Source organism: Malaclemys terrapin, chromosome 4 (genome assembly GCF_027887155.1).
Source record: "Malaclemys terrapin pileata isolate rMalTer1 chromosome 4, rMalTer1.hap1, whole genome shotgun sequence".
Taxonomy (NCBI): domain Eukaryota; kingdom Metazoa; phylum Chordata; order Testudines; family Emydidae; genus Malaclemys; species Malaclemys terrapin.
Window position 1 is genome coordinate 109336822 of NC_071508.1, and position 14022 is coordinate 109350843.

A 14022-nucleotide genomic window follows, 5' to 3' on the forward strand; every position below is an offset into this window, starting at 1 on the left:
AACTGTTAGTTAAATATTAAATTTAAACAATTTTTTTTATTGTAAAGTCAAGGGCATTTTCTGACTTTTCTCAATTTCCTATAGCAAACATCTCTAATTGAAATGTAATGTGCCATTACTTATTCTTCTTTTTTAAATTAAAACTATGACTTTTTGGCCTGATAAAACCCATCCTGGCCATGACAAAGGGACTTAACTTGTGGTTTTCCCTCTATAACTGATCTGTCTATTCCCTTTTTAACTACTCACACATACATGAAATTTCTTACATGCAATGTTCTAGTACGGGAATTACATTTCTAGTTTATTTCTTCTGAGTGGCTGCAATGAGTCATCTGGAATTATTCATCTGTCTCTCACCCCTTCTCCCTCATGAATGGCTGTGTTTCAAAGCTTGGTCTCTCTCCAGTATTGTGCAGCATTCTCAGGGCTGGATATTAAATGTATATTGAATTTATTTGTTTGAATTTTAAGACAGTGATTTTTAATTATGTTTTCATGATCTGTCTTCTTTTGTATTTAAATCCTGAGTGTCCCAGGAACACAAGGTTACAGGAAGCCCAATCCTCCCCCCACCCCCATTAGACTTTTGTACTGAAAATTGAGATTCCTCAAACTCTTTGACTAGACTCAGATTCAAGCCTGAACTACTCCAGCTTCATCTAGCTCAGGTAAGAACAGCATGCCATATGAATGACAGCTAAGAATGAATTGCATGTGTAACTGTTTGGAGGAAAGGCAGGGTCTGATCCTGCAAGCCTTGCTCACATGCAAGCTACTGCAGCCAGGCAGATTGGGACTGGGCACCAGAAATACCATGCTCCCCAACCTCTTAATTACATGGGAGAAGGAAGAGCAGGAGCTCCTGAGTGACTAGTTGGTTTCTTTCAGTTCAGTGGCCCAAACAACAAATCTGGGGGAGGGGAGTTTGAGTCATTTCATTTTTTAAAATGACTTCATTTTGAAATTGTTTTGATCTTTTTCAAAGTTTTTGATTGAAACTTTTTGCCAAATTTGACTTGAATCCATGAATAGTTTTGATGCACTGAAAATACACTTTTCAGTAAACTTATTATTTGCTGGGAAAAAAATAATCAACCAGCTCTATGCCTAAACGCAGTGTTTTCCCCTCAACACGAAGCTTCCTTTTAGCAGGGGCTATGACAGCATTGAGATGAGGCCTAGCCAGGTCATCATGTGACCTTCCATATCCTTGCAGCCCCAAGAGCTGAGGGATATGAGATGTAGATTTGGGCAGAAACACTTTACCTTTCCTATGAGAATTTTCAAGATTTCAAAAAATTTCCTGTCCTGAATCAGGACAAAATTCTCATGAACCAATAATTTGTGTGTGTGTGGGGTGGGGGTGGGGGGGGGAGGGAATAGGATTGGGTTAAATGAAACATTTTGACCTCTTACATTATTTTAACTTTTTTTTTTTAAGTGTAAATTAATTAAAAATTTGAAACAGTCATTTTGAACTGGAAAATGAAATGTTGTGTAGAAAATGTCAAAATAGGATCTTACCATTTCAAAACTTTTTTTCCCCAAAAATGTTTCTAACTGGGGGATTTGTCCATACCAACTTTTTCCCATATAAGAGAGTTAAAAACAGAAGGCTGAGGGAAAGGCTACAGCATATTATAAATGATCATGGTGATGACTGCATACCTTTTTAGTTCATTGTCTAGTTTTGTATTTTTATTATAGGGCAGGGGTGAAGTGAGGGGGAATGGCAAGATGTGAAATGTAATCATCAGAGTAGGAAAAAAGAAGGAAAGGGAAGGCGAGGAGAATGGCAGTAGAGGAATTGAGGAAAAGGGGAATCTAGAGAAGCAGAACCAGAAAACCAAAAAGTATGTCCAGAGTCCATTTTGTAAAATATAGTCTTCTGACTGGAGCTGGTCATGAAATTTCCAACTTTTTTTGGTCAGAAAATGCTGATTCATTAAAACCAAAACTATTGGAACAACTTTTCGAGAGGGGCTGTTTCTTTCCCTGAAACCACAATGGGTCCACAGTCCAACAACTACAAACAGTAATAGACCAGAGTTCAATGGAACTACTCTTAGGGTACATCTACACTACAGCGGGGAGTCGATTTAAGATACGCAAATTCAGCTACGTGAATAGCGTAGCTGAATTCGACGTATTGCAGCCGACTTACTCCGTTGTGAGGACGGCGGCAAAATCGACTTCTGCCGCTTTTTGTCGGCGGCGCTTACTACCACCTCCGCTGGTGGAGTTAGAGCGCCAATTCGGGGATCGATTGTCGCGTCCTGACGGGACGCGATAAATCGATCCCCGAGAGGTCGATTTCTACCCGCCGATTCAGGCGGGTAGTATAGACCAGACCATAGAAGGAGGTACTACGCCATGAAAGTGTGTCAGTTGTACTCACATGGGGTAGATTCTTGCAGGACTGAGTCCTAGCTGTGTAGTAACTATTTAAAGGTCTTAGTGGATTATCAGTCCCTGCACACTTGAATTTTCCAGTAACTTTTAAAACCCAGTGTTAGTGATTTTTATTTATTTATTTATTTTTTTTTTATACAGTAGTCCCTCATCGTGGGGGCTTTTGCTCAGAGCTGCTGGAATGATTATAGGCTGTCATGATTTGCTCCTTGTATAAAATTTCCATGTCACCCAATATTTGCCTTATTAGCAGAAATAAATATGGTAGCTAATATGCTATTAGAAGTAGCTGGATATTTTCCAGCTAAACACTTATTTTGTTAAGAAAATGTTTTTGTCCAAACTGAAACTCTTTGTGGAAAAGGGTCAGTTTCAAGGAGTCTCACGATTTGGGTGAGGGGAAAAGTTTTAAATTTTGTCAAAAGGTGCTGTTTAGACATTTCTGAAGCCAAGTTTCATTTCTGTTTTTGTTCTGAAATGTTAGTTAATTTATACTAAAAGTAAGGTTAATTTATTAAAAGCTTGAAATGGAAATGTTTAAATTAGCTCAATCCAATTTTTTAAATTATTATTTGTTTATTTTCAGATTTTGAGTTTGCGTTCTGATTTGGGATAGAAAAATTTGAAATCTCAAACTCTCTTAGGATGGAAAAACATTTCCTATCCAGCTGACAGAATGTTGATATTATATTTAAGTACCTCTAGGGTGCTATATTTCAATTATTATTATATGTTGTAAATAAAAATACTGAGCTAGAGGCATAAAAAATCAAACTTCTTGCCTTGAACCATCAGAATGCTATTCTTAGATTCTTTATTAATAGACTTTGCCACTGTAACATCTAGTTACTAGGATACAACCATGTGACAGGATCTTTATTAGAAATCATGTGGGAGTAAAAAAGGTCAGGAGATTATTGGGGGGGGAGGTGAAGCTTGATCAGCCAGGAGAAAAGGGCAATAAGGAAGTCAAGTCTGTAATTTTTCACTGTTCCTTTTCCAAATCTATGCTCATATGAAAGGAAAAGTTGGTTTTAAGAAAAATGTATTGGAAATCACAGGGACATCACTTAAATTAAAATTGAGGATACTTATTTATGCGTAACAGTACTAGGGGAAGAGAATCTTTCCTTTGACTTCAGTGGGCTTTGGATCAGGTACACAGGAAATAAAAACCCTCTGCCATCGTCCCATGATCAAAATAGGATTCCTTTTAACATTGGCTAAATCATTACAAAAGATGTATAAATTTATTCTTCCTCTTTCCCCCCCTCTCCCCGCCACACACCTAGATGGAGTACATGGGAGAGGAGGACATCATTGCCACCTCAGCTCCATTGTTCCTATGCCTGGATGGAGCAGAAATGTGCTCAGATTCTATACCGCTGCCCAGTGTTTGGGCCTAAGAGTTTAAGCCCTGATTCCTCACATGCATACGTGGTTAACCTTACTCATGTGAGTGAAATTAAGCACCTGTGAAAATGTTTGTAGGACTGGGACCTTAAGTAGTGCAGAGGTGGTGTTCAGGGCCATGCATACACTGTCTTCACAAAAAGGAATTTCACCCACTGGACTGCAAATCAGGCCTATAAACTGCCAATTTATATACAGTCTTTTTATTAACAAAAGGATTTTGAATCTTCATATTTGTGGGTGATCTTTAAGATCAGCCATAACTATAATTTTTTAGGTTTTACACTCTTTTAAAGCTAAAATAACAAAAAAAAGTTTCAATATTCTAAAAATATGCACTCTTTGGGCCCTTTGCAGTTCTGAAATGACTGGAAGTCAGGTGATGTGCAGATAATTATTCTAGTAATTCTTTACAAGAAATAATAAGGATGCTGGAAACAGGTATATTTTTCTTTTGTGTGACAAACTAACTCCACTTATGCAGTCACAATTCTGTTAATGTTAGCTAAACGTGAAATTAGCACTTTCTCTAGATCGTGATTTGCATCATGAAATAGCAAGATAATTAAAGAAGACCTTCTAATAAAATAGTAGCACTTTAAAACAAATAAATATTTTATTTTCCTTTTTTTTAGATTAATTGTTTTAGAAGTTTTTCCAAATCAATTTCCAAAGTTTTCTGTTTAAATATCAGATATTTAACTTTCTGAAATTTTTGTTTTAAACATAAAGGGTGAAATCATGGCCCCATTAAAGACAATGGAAATTCTGACATTGACTTCAACAGGACCAAGATTTCATCCCAAAAATATGTTGCAGAGAGACTATAATCTCTATTTATATTCTAGAAAAAAAAACAATTTAGTTTATAAATCTAAATATCAAAATCATTAAGGAAGAAAAGTCACAAAATACTAAATTTCTTTCTCTATATTTCATACTGAAGACCATATCAAGCCATTATTTTTAAGAACTCCTGTTTACCTTAAATGTATAGTTCTGCTTATAAACTGATGGCTTCCTATGTCCCTAAATTTAATTTGTGCTTCAACCACCTTCACCTTTGACTACACACAGTGGAAAGATTACTAGATATAAAAAGGGGTCACAAACTGTACAGGAAGAAATCACCTTGTTGTAATGAAAAACATGGGTCTAATCCATAGATATTGACTTTCTACATCCTTTTAAAGAAGAGAAGTATCCAGAGAGTTGTCATAAAAGAGAGGGAATGCTCGCAAGTAGTGGTAGGTCTTTCCTTCTGGGGAAAAGGATGAGTTTGTTAATAACACTACGGCAATGATCCTCTTGACCTTTTCTCTTCCTTGTTTTAGTCTTGTCTCCCACTCCTAATTAGGTGGTAGAGTGAGACTATATTTCATCATAGAAGGGAAAGAACATGAAACATGGATTAGCCTAAAACTTTTTCTCTGTCATTTTCCTTTCCGTTCACCATAAGCTGTAAGCAGCACCCAAATATATTCAATACATTTATCTAAGTAGGCTTATCTGTGTGGAAGTACTTAACAACTGAATTTGAGCTTACTTCTTGCTGTACATTCATCAGACATGCTAGATAACAAACAACCCTTTAACAATAAGTACATATCAGCTGACCATCACCACAGGTAAACAGAATTGGTCAAATGAAATGCTTTGTTGAAATGCATTGGGCAGACAGTTCAGTCCTCTGTGCAGACTTCAATATGTCACCTCCCATACAAATAGTTAAAACATATACATATTAAGATGCAAACGTCTGAAACCTAGCCTTTAACACTGGTGTGTGAACTCCTGAGAGAGATAATTGAATGCTCTGTATGTACTTTTCCTTATGATACAGAACCTGCCACTGTCATCCATCTATTTGTCAGTGCCAGATTAAATTACTTCTACATTAGGCTATACATCCATCTATTTTTATATGTACTCATCATCCTGGAGTTTTATGGTCTTTCAGAGTCTCTTGAAGACCGTTCTGAGCCTACTGCAGAATGCAGCAGCCCATTGATTTAGTAGTGTCAGCCTTGCAGTATATTACACCAGTGATTCAAAGACAGCACTGGCTTCCAATTCACTTCCAGGTGCAACTCGAGGTGTTGGTCTTGATCTTTAAAGAACTGCATGGTCTTGGCTCTAGCTACCTGCAATACTGTCTCTCTCCTTATGTAGTAGTAGAGATAAGCTGATGGGCTCTCCCTCAAAGTCCCTAGAGTTAAATGCCTGGCTGCTGGATAAAAGGTATTTATAGTTGAAAGACCTTTGCTCTAGCATTAGGTTCCAAACTGCATTTGGGTAGTCATTTACACTTGTGCAAAGGGGCTGCAAAGCACTGCCAATTGACATGCAAATTGCATGCCTATACAAGAGGAAGACAGTGGAGGATTAGACCTTGTATATAGAGCTAGCTGGAACATTTTTTGATGCACAGGCCTGTGATCTGGTAAACCCAGGTTGGAGTCTCTGCTCTATGTGATTCGGGAGGAAGAACTCTTCTCTGAATTAGGCAAAGCAAAGCCTTAAACCTGCATTTCCCACACCCCAGGTGATGCTAATCACCAGACTATAGAGCAAGAGTCTTTCTTTTGAGATGAGACCCGAAAAAAGTTCCCTGAAGTGAATCTCTGGTTTTGATTCAAAACCGGACATTTTGACACAGCTCTGTTTTTGTGAAAATATGTCTTTGTTCAATGTAGAACAAAAACATTTTTTGAAAGCTCAGAAGTTGACTCAAAATAGAATTGGTGTTCTCTGCACAGCTCTACTCACGTTGTTCTGGCTTTTCCTCAGGAGGTGATGGCAGAATATATTGTTGCCCCTTACATATAAAAATGTCAGCAAGTTCTGACTCTGATTTCAATGGGAGCTGAAGCAGGCTCTTAAAGAGTAAATGCTGTAGATCTTGCTATACCCAGAAGTAGTATTACCTCTGTCTTTACTGGGCTATTACTAATAAAGCACTTCTCTCTGGCTTTATCCATATACAGAGCTGCAATAGATTAACTGAAGGAAAAGCTTTTAAATCTGTTTAGTTAAACCACTGCAATACCCATTGTGGTTTTGCACTTGTTTAAATAACTTAAATTGGTACAACTTTGAATATAAACATGGCCCCCATCACAACCACTGCTGGCACTCTCTGCTCCCTGCCCCAAGTCATGACATGTGTTAACTATTTTGGTCACTTTTCCTCGTATAAATACTAGTTTGCATTAATATGGCTTCAAAGCTGAAATGGTCAGAGATCGTAAGTTAAACGTATCACCTTATTAGTTCATGTAGGCTCGCTGTATAGTCTAATTTTAAATTACTAGTTTTATAGTACAATACTGTTGTGTGAAAAGTTCTTGCTATCAGATGTGAGACCACTCCAAATGGCTTTCTAATGATGCTGTAAAAGACAATCATCCTTTACTTTAAAGTGCTCTTGTGAGTTTAGCTTACGTTGCTTTGAGTCTGGGTCTCTCACTCTGCTGCAACTACTGCTAGGGACTAGAACTTACCCTTGCATATCCTTATGAGGCTGCTCACAGATTGTCATTAATTTGTTGTTCAGTTCAAATCCTCCATTTTTGGACACTTTTGTGAAAGCCATCGGGTCTCAGACTATTTTAGCAGTCTCAGAGTTTGGTTTGAGTTGAAAAAAGGACAAAACCAAAATTGTCTTGGTTCTTGTCTCTTGAGTAAATAGGGATTAAGAGTCAGAGTAGAATATTGCTTATTGAACTTTCTAGAAGAGGTGTAAAAAATTAATACAGCACATGGTATCAAGTTTGAAAAATATAGGTGGTAGGTTCTAGGAATTCCATGCTGTTAATTCATAATTCCAGCAGATGGCAGTGTTTCTCAACTAAAGTCTTACCAATACCAGTGCTCCCTGAAGTTTATTTTTGTTATGAAATGCCATAACTGTGCATGGCACTGTACAAAAATCAGACACCTCTTACTGCAGCTAATTGGATAAGATGTTATAAGTAATATTTGTTGCAAATATTACATTTTCTAAATCAATTGAGTATATATTTTACTATCGAACCAGCTCTGTAGATGGCCAAATAATTATTCACAAATTATTTCCCTATTATCAGGTATTTTATTTATTATTTGTATTGTGGTAGTGCTTAGGACCCTCAATGATGGAGTAGGTCCCCATTATGCTAGGCACTATACAAGCACATAACAAAAACATGGTGCCTGCACCAAATAGCTTAGCTCTAGTTCTTACCCCAGTTCTGGTCAGACACAAAGCTACATGGCATAAATGTTCAGTATGTTAGTGGTCCATTGAAAAATATAGTACTAACATTTCTCTATTTCATGGTTTATCAATGGAAGAGGTGAGTTCTTAGTAGGAATTTAAGTATTCTGAAGGAATTTTCTATCTGCTTGTTATTGGTGACTGGCCAACATAATCTTAGGCTGTATGATCTGTTCTAGTGAATTCTGCTTTGTAAGTAAAGTAGAGTCAAAGTCTTAGATCATTAAAATGACCAGAAAGATATTTTTAAATGATTTGGCAAACAAGTAAGCATGTCAGACTCTCCTCTCAAATACACAGATGTAAGTGCAGATAATAAAAACGTTTAAGGACAGTAACAACTTGTATTAAACTCACTAAACATACTAAGTCAAACTTTTGGCAGGCTGTCTGTAATACATTTTAAATATTTTCCCCACATGCCATACTGTGACGTAAACTCTTTGCAACAGAGGTCACTCAGATTAGGGTTTAAGTGGACACGTGTTGCAGGCCATACTTGTCTGGCAAAGACTTTGACCCTTATTTTTCTTGTCCTATAAAAAACAACGTAATGGGGAGCAATACAAAAATACTCAACCAGAGGTCTGTAACTTTGTAAGTTTGCAGGGGATGGATTAAGGTTGCCACCTTTCTAATGGCTGGTCGCTGGATCCCTGAGGCCCCACCCCACTACACTTCTTCTCTCAAGACCCTGCCACTTTCTCTGCCTCTTCCCCCAGGTCCCACCCCTTCTCTGCCTCTTCTCCCTAAGGCCCCACCTCTGCTCCACTTCTTTTCCCCCCCCCCCATAAAAAAATGGTCATCAGGGCTTGTCAAATGGGATCCAGACAAACAAGCTGAAATCTGGACTATCCCAGTGAAAACTGGACAAGTGGCAACCCTAGGATGGGTCCAAATATTGCATCAGATGACTAGATAAACCAAGCCCACCACTACATAGATCTCAGCCAGCAATGCAGAGGGACACTTCCCTCTGATTCCTCACCAGCCAGTGTAAGCTGACAACCATATCGCTTTTACAAGGGAGTTCTATATCTGTTCCACTGGCTGACCTACCCAGTGTAGACTCTGCAACCCTTCTGAGGGAGGCAGTGGATGTGCAGGGGTTGTAATGCTTCCTTCAGCAATATTCTCACAGTAAGTTTTTCTCATGGATACAGACCACTTCAAGTGTTGGTTTTCGGAAGGCTTCCCCCTGACCTTGCCCAGGTTTCCCACATGGCTCATCAGCAAGGTGGCTATTTTTTCCAGAGGTCAGTGAACTTGTTTTTCCCTTGGTTTTATTCCCCTCTGCAGTACACCACAAGAGAAGCCAAGGCTTCAGAGACTAAGCCTAACTGAACAACATTCCTATTAGATTTCCCTGTGCATGGACTTTAGCATTTATTTTGATAAACAGTATTAGCCTTCTTCACTGACTTAAGGGGAGGGAGGAATAGCTCCGTGGTTTGAGCATTGACCTGCTAAACCCAGGGTTGTGAGCTCAATCCTTGAGGGGGCCACTTAGGGATCTGGGGCAAAATTAGTACTTTGACCTGCTAGTGAAGGCAGGGGGCTGGACTCAACTCAATGACCTTTCAAGGTCCCTTCCAGTTCTAGGAGATATCTCCATTAATTTATTTATAATTTTAATTTTATTTTAAACAAATGTTCCCTAAGGCACAAGAAATAACCAAACTTGCCCCATTGAGAATAAAGCAGCACTGAATGTCAAGTAAATCGAACAAAGTAATTCTTCCTTAAAGATACTGATCACTATGTACCCAAAAAACCCCAAACCAAATCCCAGTGTGTCAGACTCTCCTTTCAATTACACATATGTAAGTGCAGATGAACTCCACTGCTTTCAACATACTTACCTTGGATTAACACCGGAGTAGCTGAGAGCAGAATTCCGTCCAATAATCTCTCAGTTAAGATGTAAACAATAAAACAAACAAATAAGCTACTGACTTTTTGTGGGGTAGATTCATCATGTTTGTTCCCTTGCTCAACAAGACAACTTTAAGGATTTTTTTCTTGCTATAACACTTCGGCAAAGTGATTACAGAATTATATGGCAGCGGCAGGAGAGGACTCATCTATTTGGGCAGCTAGTTCCATGTGAGAATCCTCAGCAGCTCCCCACACTTCCATTTAACCTAGTCCCTTTTTTTTAAAATGCAATAGAATGACCAAATTTTTAAAAAGAACTATATTTATCACTTAAGGCAGAGGAGAACTGGTGAGATAAGGGGCCCAATCCTGTAAAGTGCGAAGTGCCCCTGGAAGTTACTAAGTACCTTCAATTCCCTTTGAAATCAATGGAACTTGAGGGTGCTCAGCACCATGCAAGGTCAGGCCCTAAATGAATTGCTTCTGTTTTCAATAAAAATGTTAATGGTCTCTCTTAGAGATGAACCAAAGGACATGCTGGTTTTCAATTACAGGATGATCATATTGGCAGAGGCAGATTTAGTGTCAGCCTGCAATGATGTACCCAAAATATAGTATTTTGCATACTATCATCCAGTGTATTTGTCCCAGGTAAGATAAAGAATAATTCTGCCCTCTTATACCCCCAAGCCACTGCATTGACTTCCACGGGTTTTGAGAGGGCTGCACAGTTTTAACTGTTGGCAGAGTTTGGTCCTAAGACAATGGAGGAGCAGGGGGGAAATGGGAAGTTCAAGGGCAGCTGCACCAAACCCATGATGTAGATAGTGAAAATGGCTGAACATTTTTGATGGCTCATTTTTCTGTCGTAAAAGGTATTTTGGACAGAATCAAAATGTTCGGTGGAGAACTGTCGATTCCGTCAATATTTTTCACAGAAACCAGGTAGGCTGCCTGGATTCCTACCAAACCTGCCTTTTCAGGCTCCTGACTCTACAGCAGTCAGACTGGAAATCTTCCAAAACATGATATTTTTCCCCCCGAAAATGTTCATCCTGCAGAAATTTTCACATAGCTGACTTTTTGTTCTGAATCTCAGAGAAATGATTTGCATTAAAAAAAATGCAAAATATTCCATGAGATGGGAATTCCAGTTCCTGCACAGCTCTAGTATGTAGTCTCTGCATTGTCTGCATACGATATCTAAGACTATGTTGTCTGCAGAGACAGGCAGCCATTTTGTGTTCAGAGGAGCTGCAAAAACCTTGTGCTCTCTCTCTTGGAAACTTTATTTTTGTTCTTTCTTGGTTTCGCTCTTCTCCTAACTGTAAATAAAGCTCATTCTGATTGAAAGTGCAGTATGGAGAACACTGCTGGGATTTCAATCTATTAATCCAGGGAGGCAAGGAGGTATTCTCAATGTGATGCTTAGTTCATCAAGCTAACTGCTCAGGCAAAAGTACCCTCAGGATCTTTCCATTCAGCATTTCAACATCTATTCCACAGAGTAATTTTTATTCATCAACCACAATAGGACTCTAGAGGGAGATAAAAGAAAACATAAGGGATCTAGTATGTCTCCATCTGCTCAGAAAACTCCCACTGGCATGAATGGGATCTGCAGGGTGTGGATAGAGGCTTCCATATAGCCCTTATCTATGGACCTAATTAATCCTTGATATAAATTAATTGACCTCAATGAAGTTACACCAAGAATGAATTTGGCCCTATCACTTTTCTTGTTTCATTTCATTTATAATGCTATTTAATGTATTAATGTGCTGAACACTCCCCACAGCTGCAGTAAAGGACAGAAAGTGCCTCTTTCTTTGTATCTCCCCAACCTCCATTATCGGGTATTGGAAAGATGAAGTTTCAATATTTTGCCATTTCTTTAAGGCAGAGGTAAAGATAAAAAGATTACTGTGTGTGGTCTGGCAAGTAACTACTTGAGGAACTCCTCTGTTTGACACTGGTTTCAGCTTGGCTTCAAGAATTTGATGTACTATCATATTCCACTATAGGCTTTTAAGCACATTTTGAAAAGTCCTAAAATGTCAATATTGTTTTCACCTCTGTTCCTTCCTGAACACTGGACACTTCAAAGCTAAGGAAAACGATTAATGGTTTACATGAATGGATCTCCCTCCATTTGCCTATTTATGGAACTTCGGTACCATTTCAGTCTCCATTTTGAGTTTGTGGGAGGTTCATTTATTAAAAGAAAATGACTGTCCTGTCGGTGAACAGAAAAAGGTATGAGTGTCGGAGGGGGTAGGAGAAGGAGAGAGCAGTGTGAGTGGATGGAGATAGAGGAAATTGGGAGAAAAAGAATGGAGTTTAAAGGAACAGGAAAAAAGAAATGAGAATGGATGGGTGGAAAGGCAAGAAAGATACATTTGAGAGTTCTGACAATAGTAACTGTGCCATCTGGCTCTTTTCTTCTTATGGGATGCTTTGTTCCCACAGCAAGGGGCCATTCAGTATGAGGAAGGGTGACAGAATCCGGCCCACAGAGAATAAATCCTGAAGCAAGAAGGTGCCATTTTTACATAGACATTTTCTGAATATGACTAAGTTGCACCAAATCCTGAGAGATGCTGAACGTTTTATTGCTCAGCAGGTGCTCAGCCTCTCTCAGAATATTGGAATATGTTTAAGAGGTATCTTATCCTATACTTTGATATCTCTCAGCCTTATTGAAAACCTCAGTTGCTTCTGAATAGTTATCTAGCACAAACTCACAATGTTAGATCCTAGCTTCTCCCAAAATTATTTCTATTAAAAATGATGAAAATATTTCCCGCAGGTTTCTTTTTTCTATTTTGAGGTTTCATTCATCCAGCTGGAATAGCAACATATTTCTAAGTACTTTAATTATATAATATTTTAAAAGAGATATTACAGTAGTCAGCACATATGTCCTCAGCTTATAGTATTATTTATTATCTTTTATTATTTATTAACATTTGTATTACAGAATTACTTAGAGGTTTCAACCAAAATCAGGGGCATACTATATGTATGCATAGTAAGAGATGGTCCCTGAACCAAAGTGTTGGTAGGCTAGGTAGACATTGTGGACAAATGATGGGAGAATGGAAGTATAACTATTCCCATTTTATTGATGGGATAATGAGACATGGAGAGATTAATCCACTTGCCCAACATCACACAGGAAATCTGTGCCAGAGCCAGGAATTTAACCCAGACTTCCTGAGTACTAGTTTATTGCCTCAACCACAAGACCAATCTTTTTTCCTATATAATATGCTTCCTATCTTCATGTAACATATTGTACATTATGATTTTATCACCGTTAATATGGACTATCACATAGGAACAGTTATTTGTCATGGTTGGTTATCTGAAGATACAGCTTTCATGTAACATCCTCTGTCCCTGGATGCAGTACATCCAAATGCAAATGTGAACAGCTTTGTCTCTACAGCTCAACCTTGTACCTAGCACATCCTGGCAAATACTGCTGATTTAGTGAAGTGAATAAAGAAACAGGGAAATCATTAGCACAGCCTCCATCAATAATCTGTCTCAACTCACTGTGTAAAAAAAATATTACAGAAATAGAATCTTTAAGACAGTGCTCAGACAACTTGGTAACACGCACGTTTAATTGCTATTGAGGGTGTGAGACTGTGAGACTTCATTTGTGTGCTGTCATTTCATGTCCATGAAGACATTGCAGCCAACACAGTGTCTAACAGAACCATTTTTTTCTTCATTAAATGGAATTTTGCCAGAACAAGGAGGATAAAGTGGAGCTTTAAATCAGATATAGTATAAAAACTAACAGCATAAACCTGGTGTTCATGAAAATGCATAATTATGACTATAATTAAGAAGTTGTTTTTGGTGATGTCCACCTGATTTGATTTTTGTACTTTCTTGTGTATGTAATCATTTCTCTTGCAAAATATCTGTATGGATTGAGAGGTGTACAGAAGGCACAAAATGCTGCCCAACAGTAGTTGTACCATAAGCATGTGCTGGTGAACATGTCGGATTTTTGGGGACATCTACAAGAGTAGGTGTTTTGC

The 14022-nt window shown here is 38.3% G+C and overlaps 1 long non-coding RNA gene across 1 annotated transcript in view; it reads left to right on the top strand.

Annotated features, from left to right (window-relative positions):
* The first annotated feature begins 512 nt into the window (after window positions 1-512).
* LOC128835525 (uncharacterized) overlaps window positions 513-14022 on the top strand; it is a 42103-nt gene continuing 28593 nt past the window's right edge. The window contains exon 1 of the long non-coding RNA XR_008444665.1: window positions 513-671. This is a non-coding gene — a long non-coding RNA (uncharacterized LOC128835525). The remainder of the gene's footprint in view (window positions 672-14022) is intronic.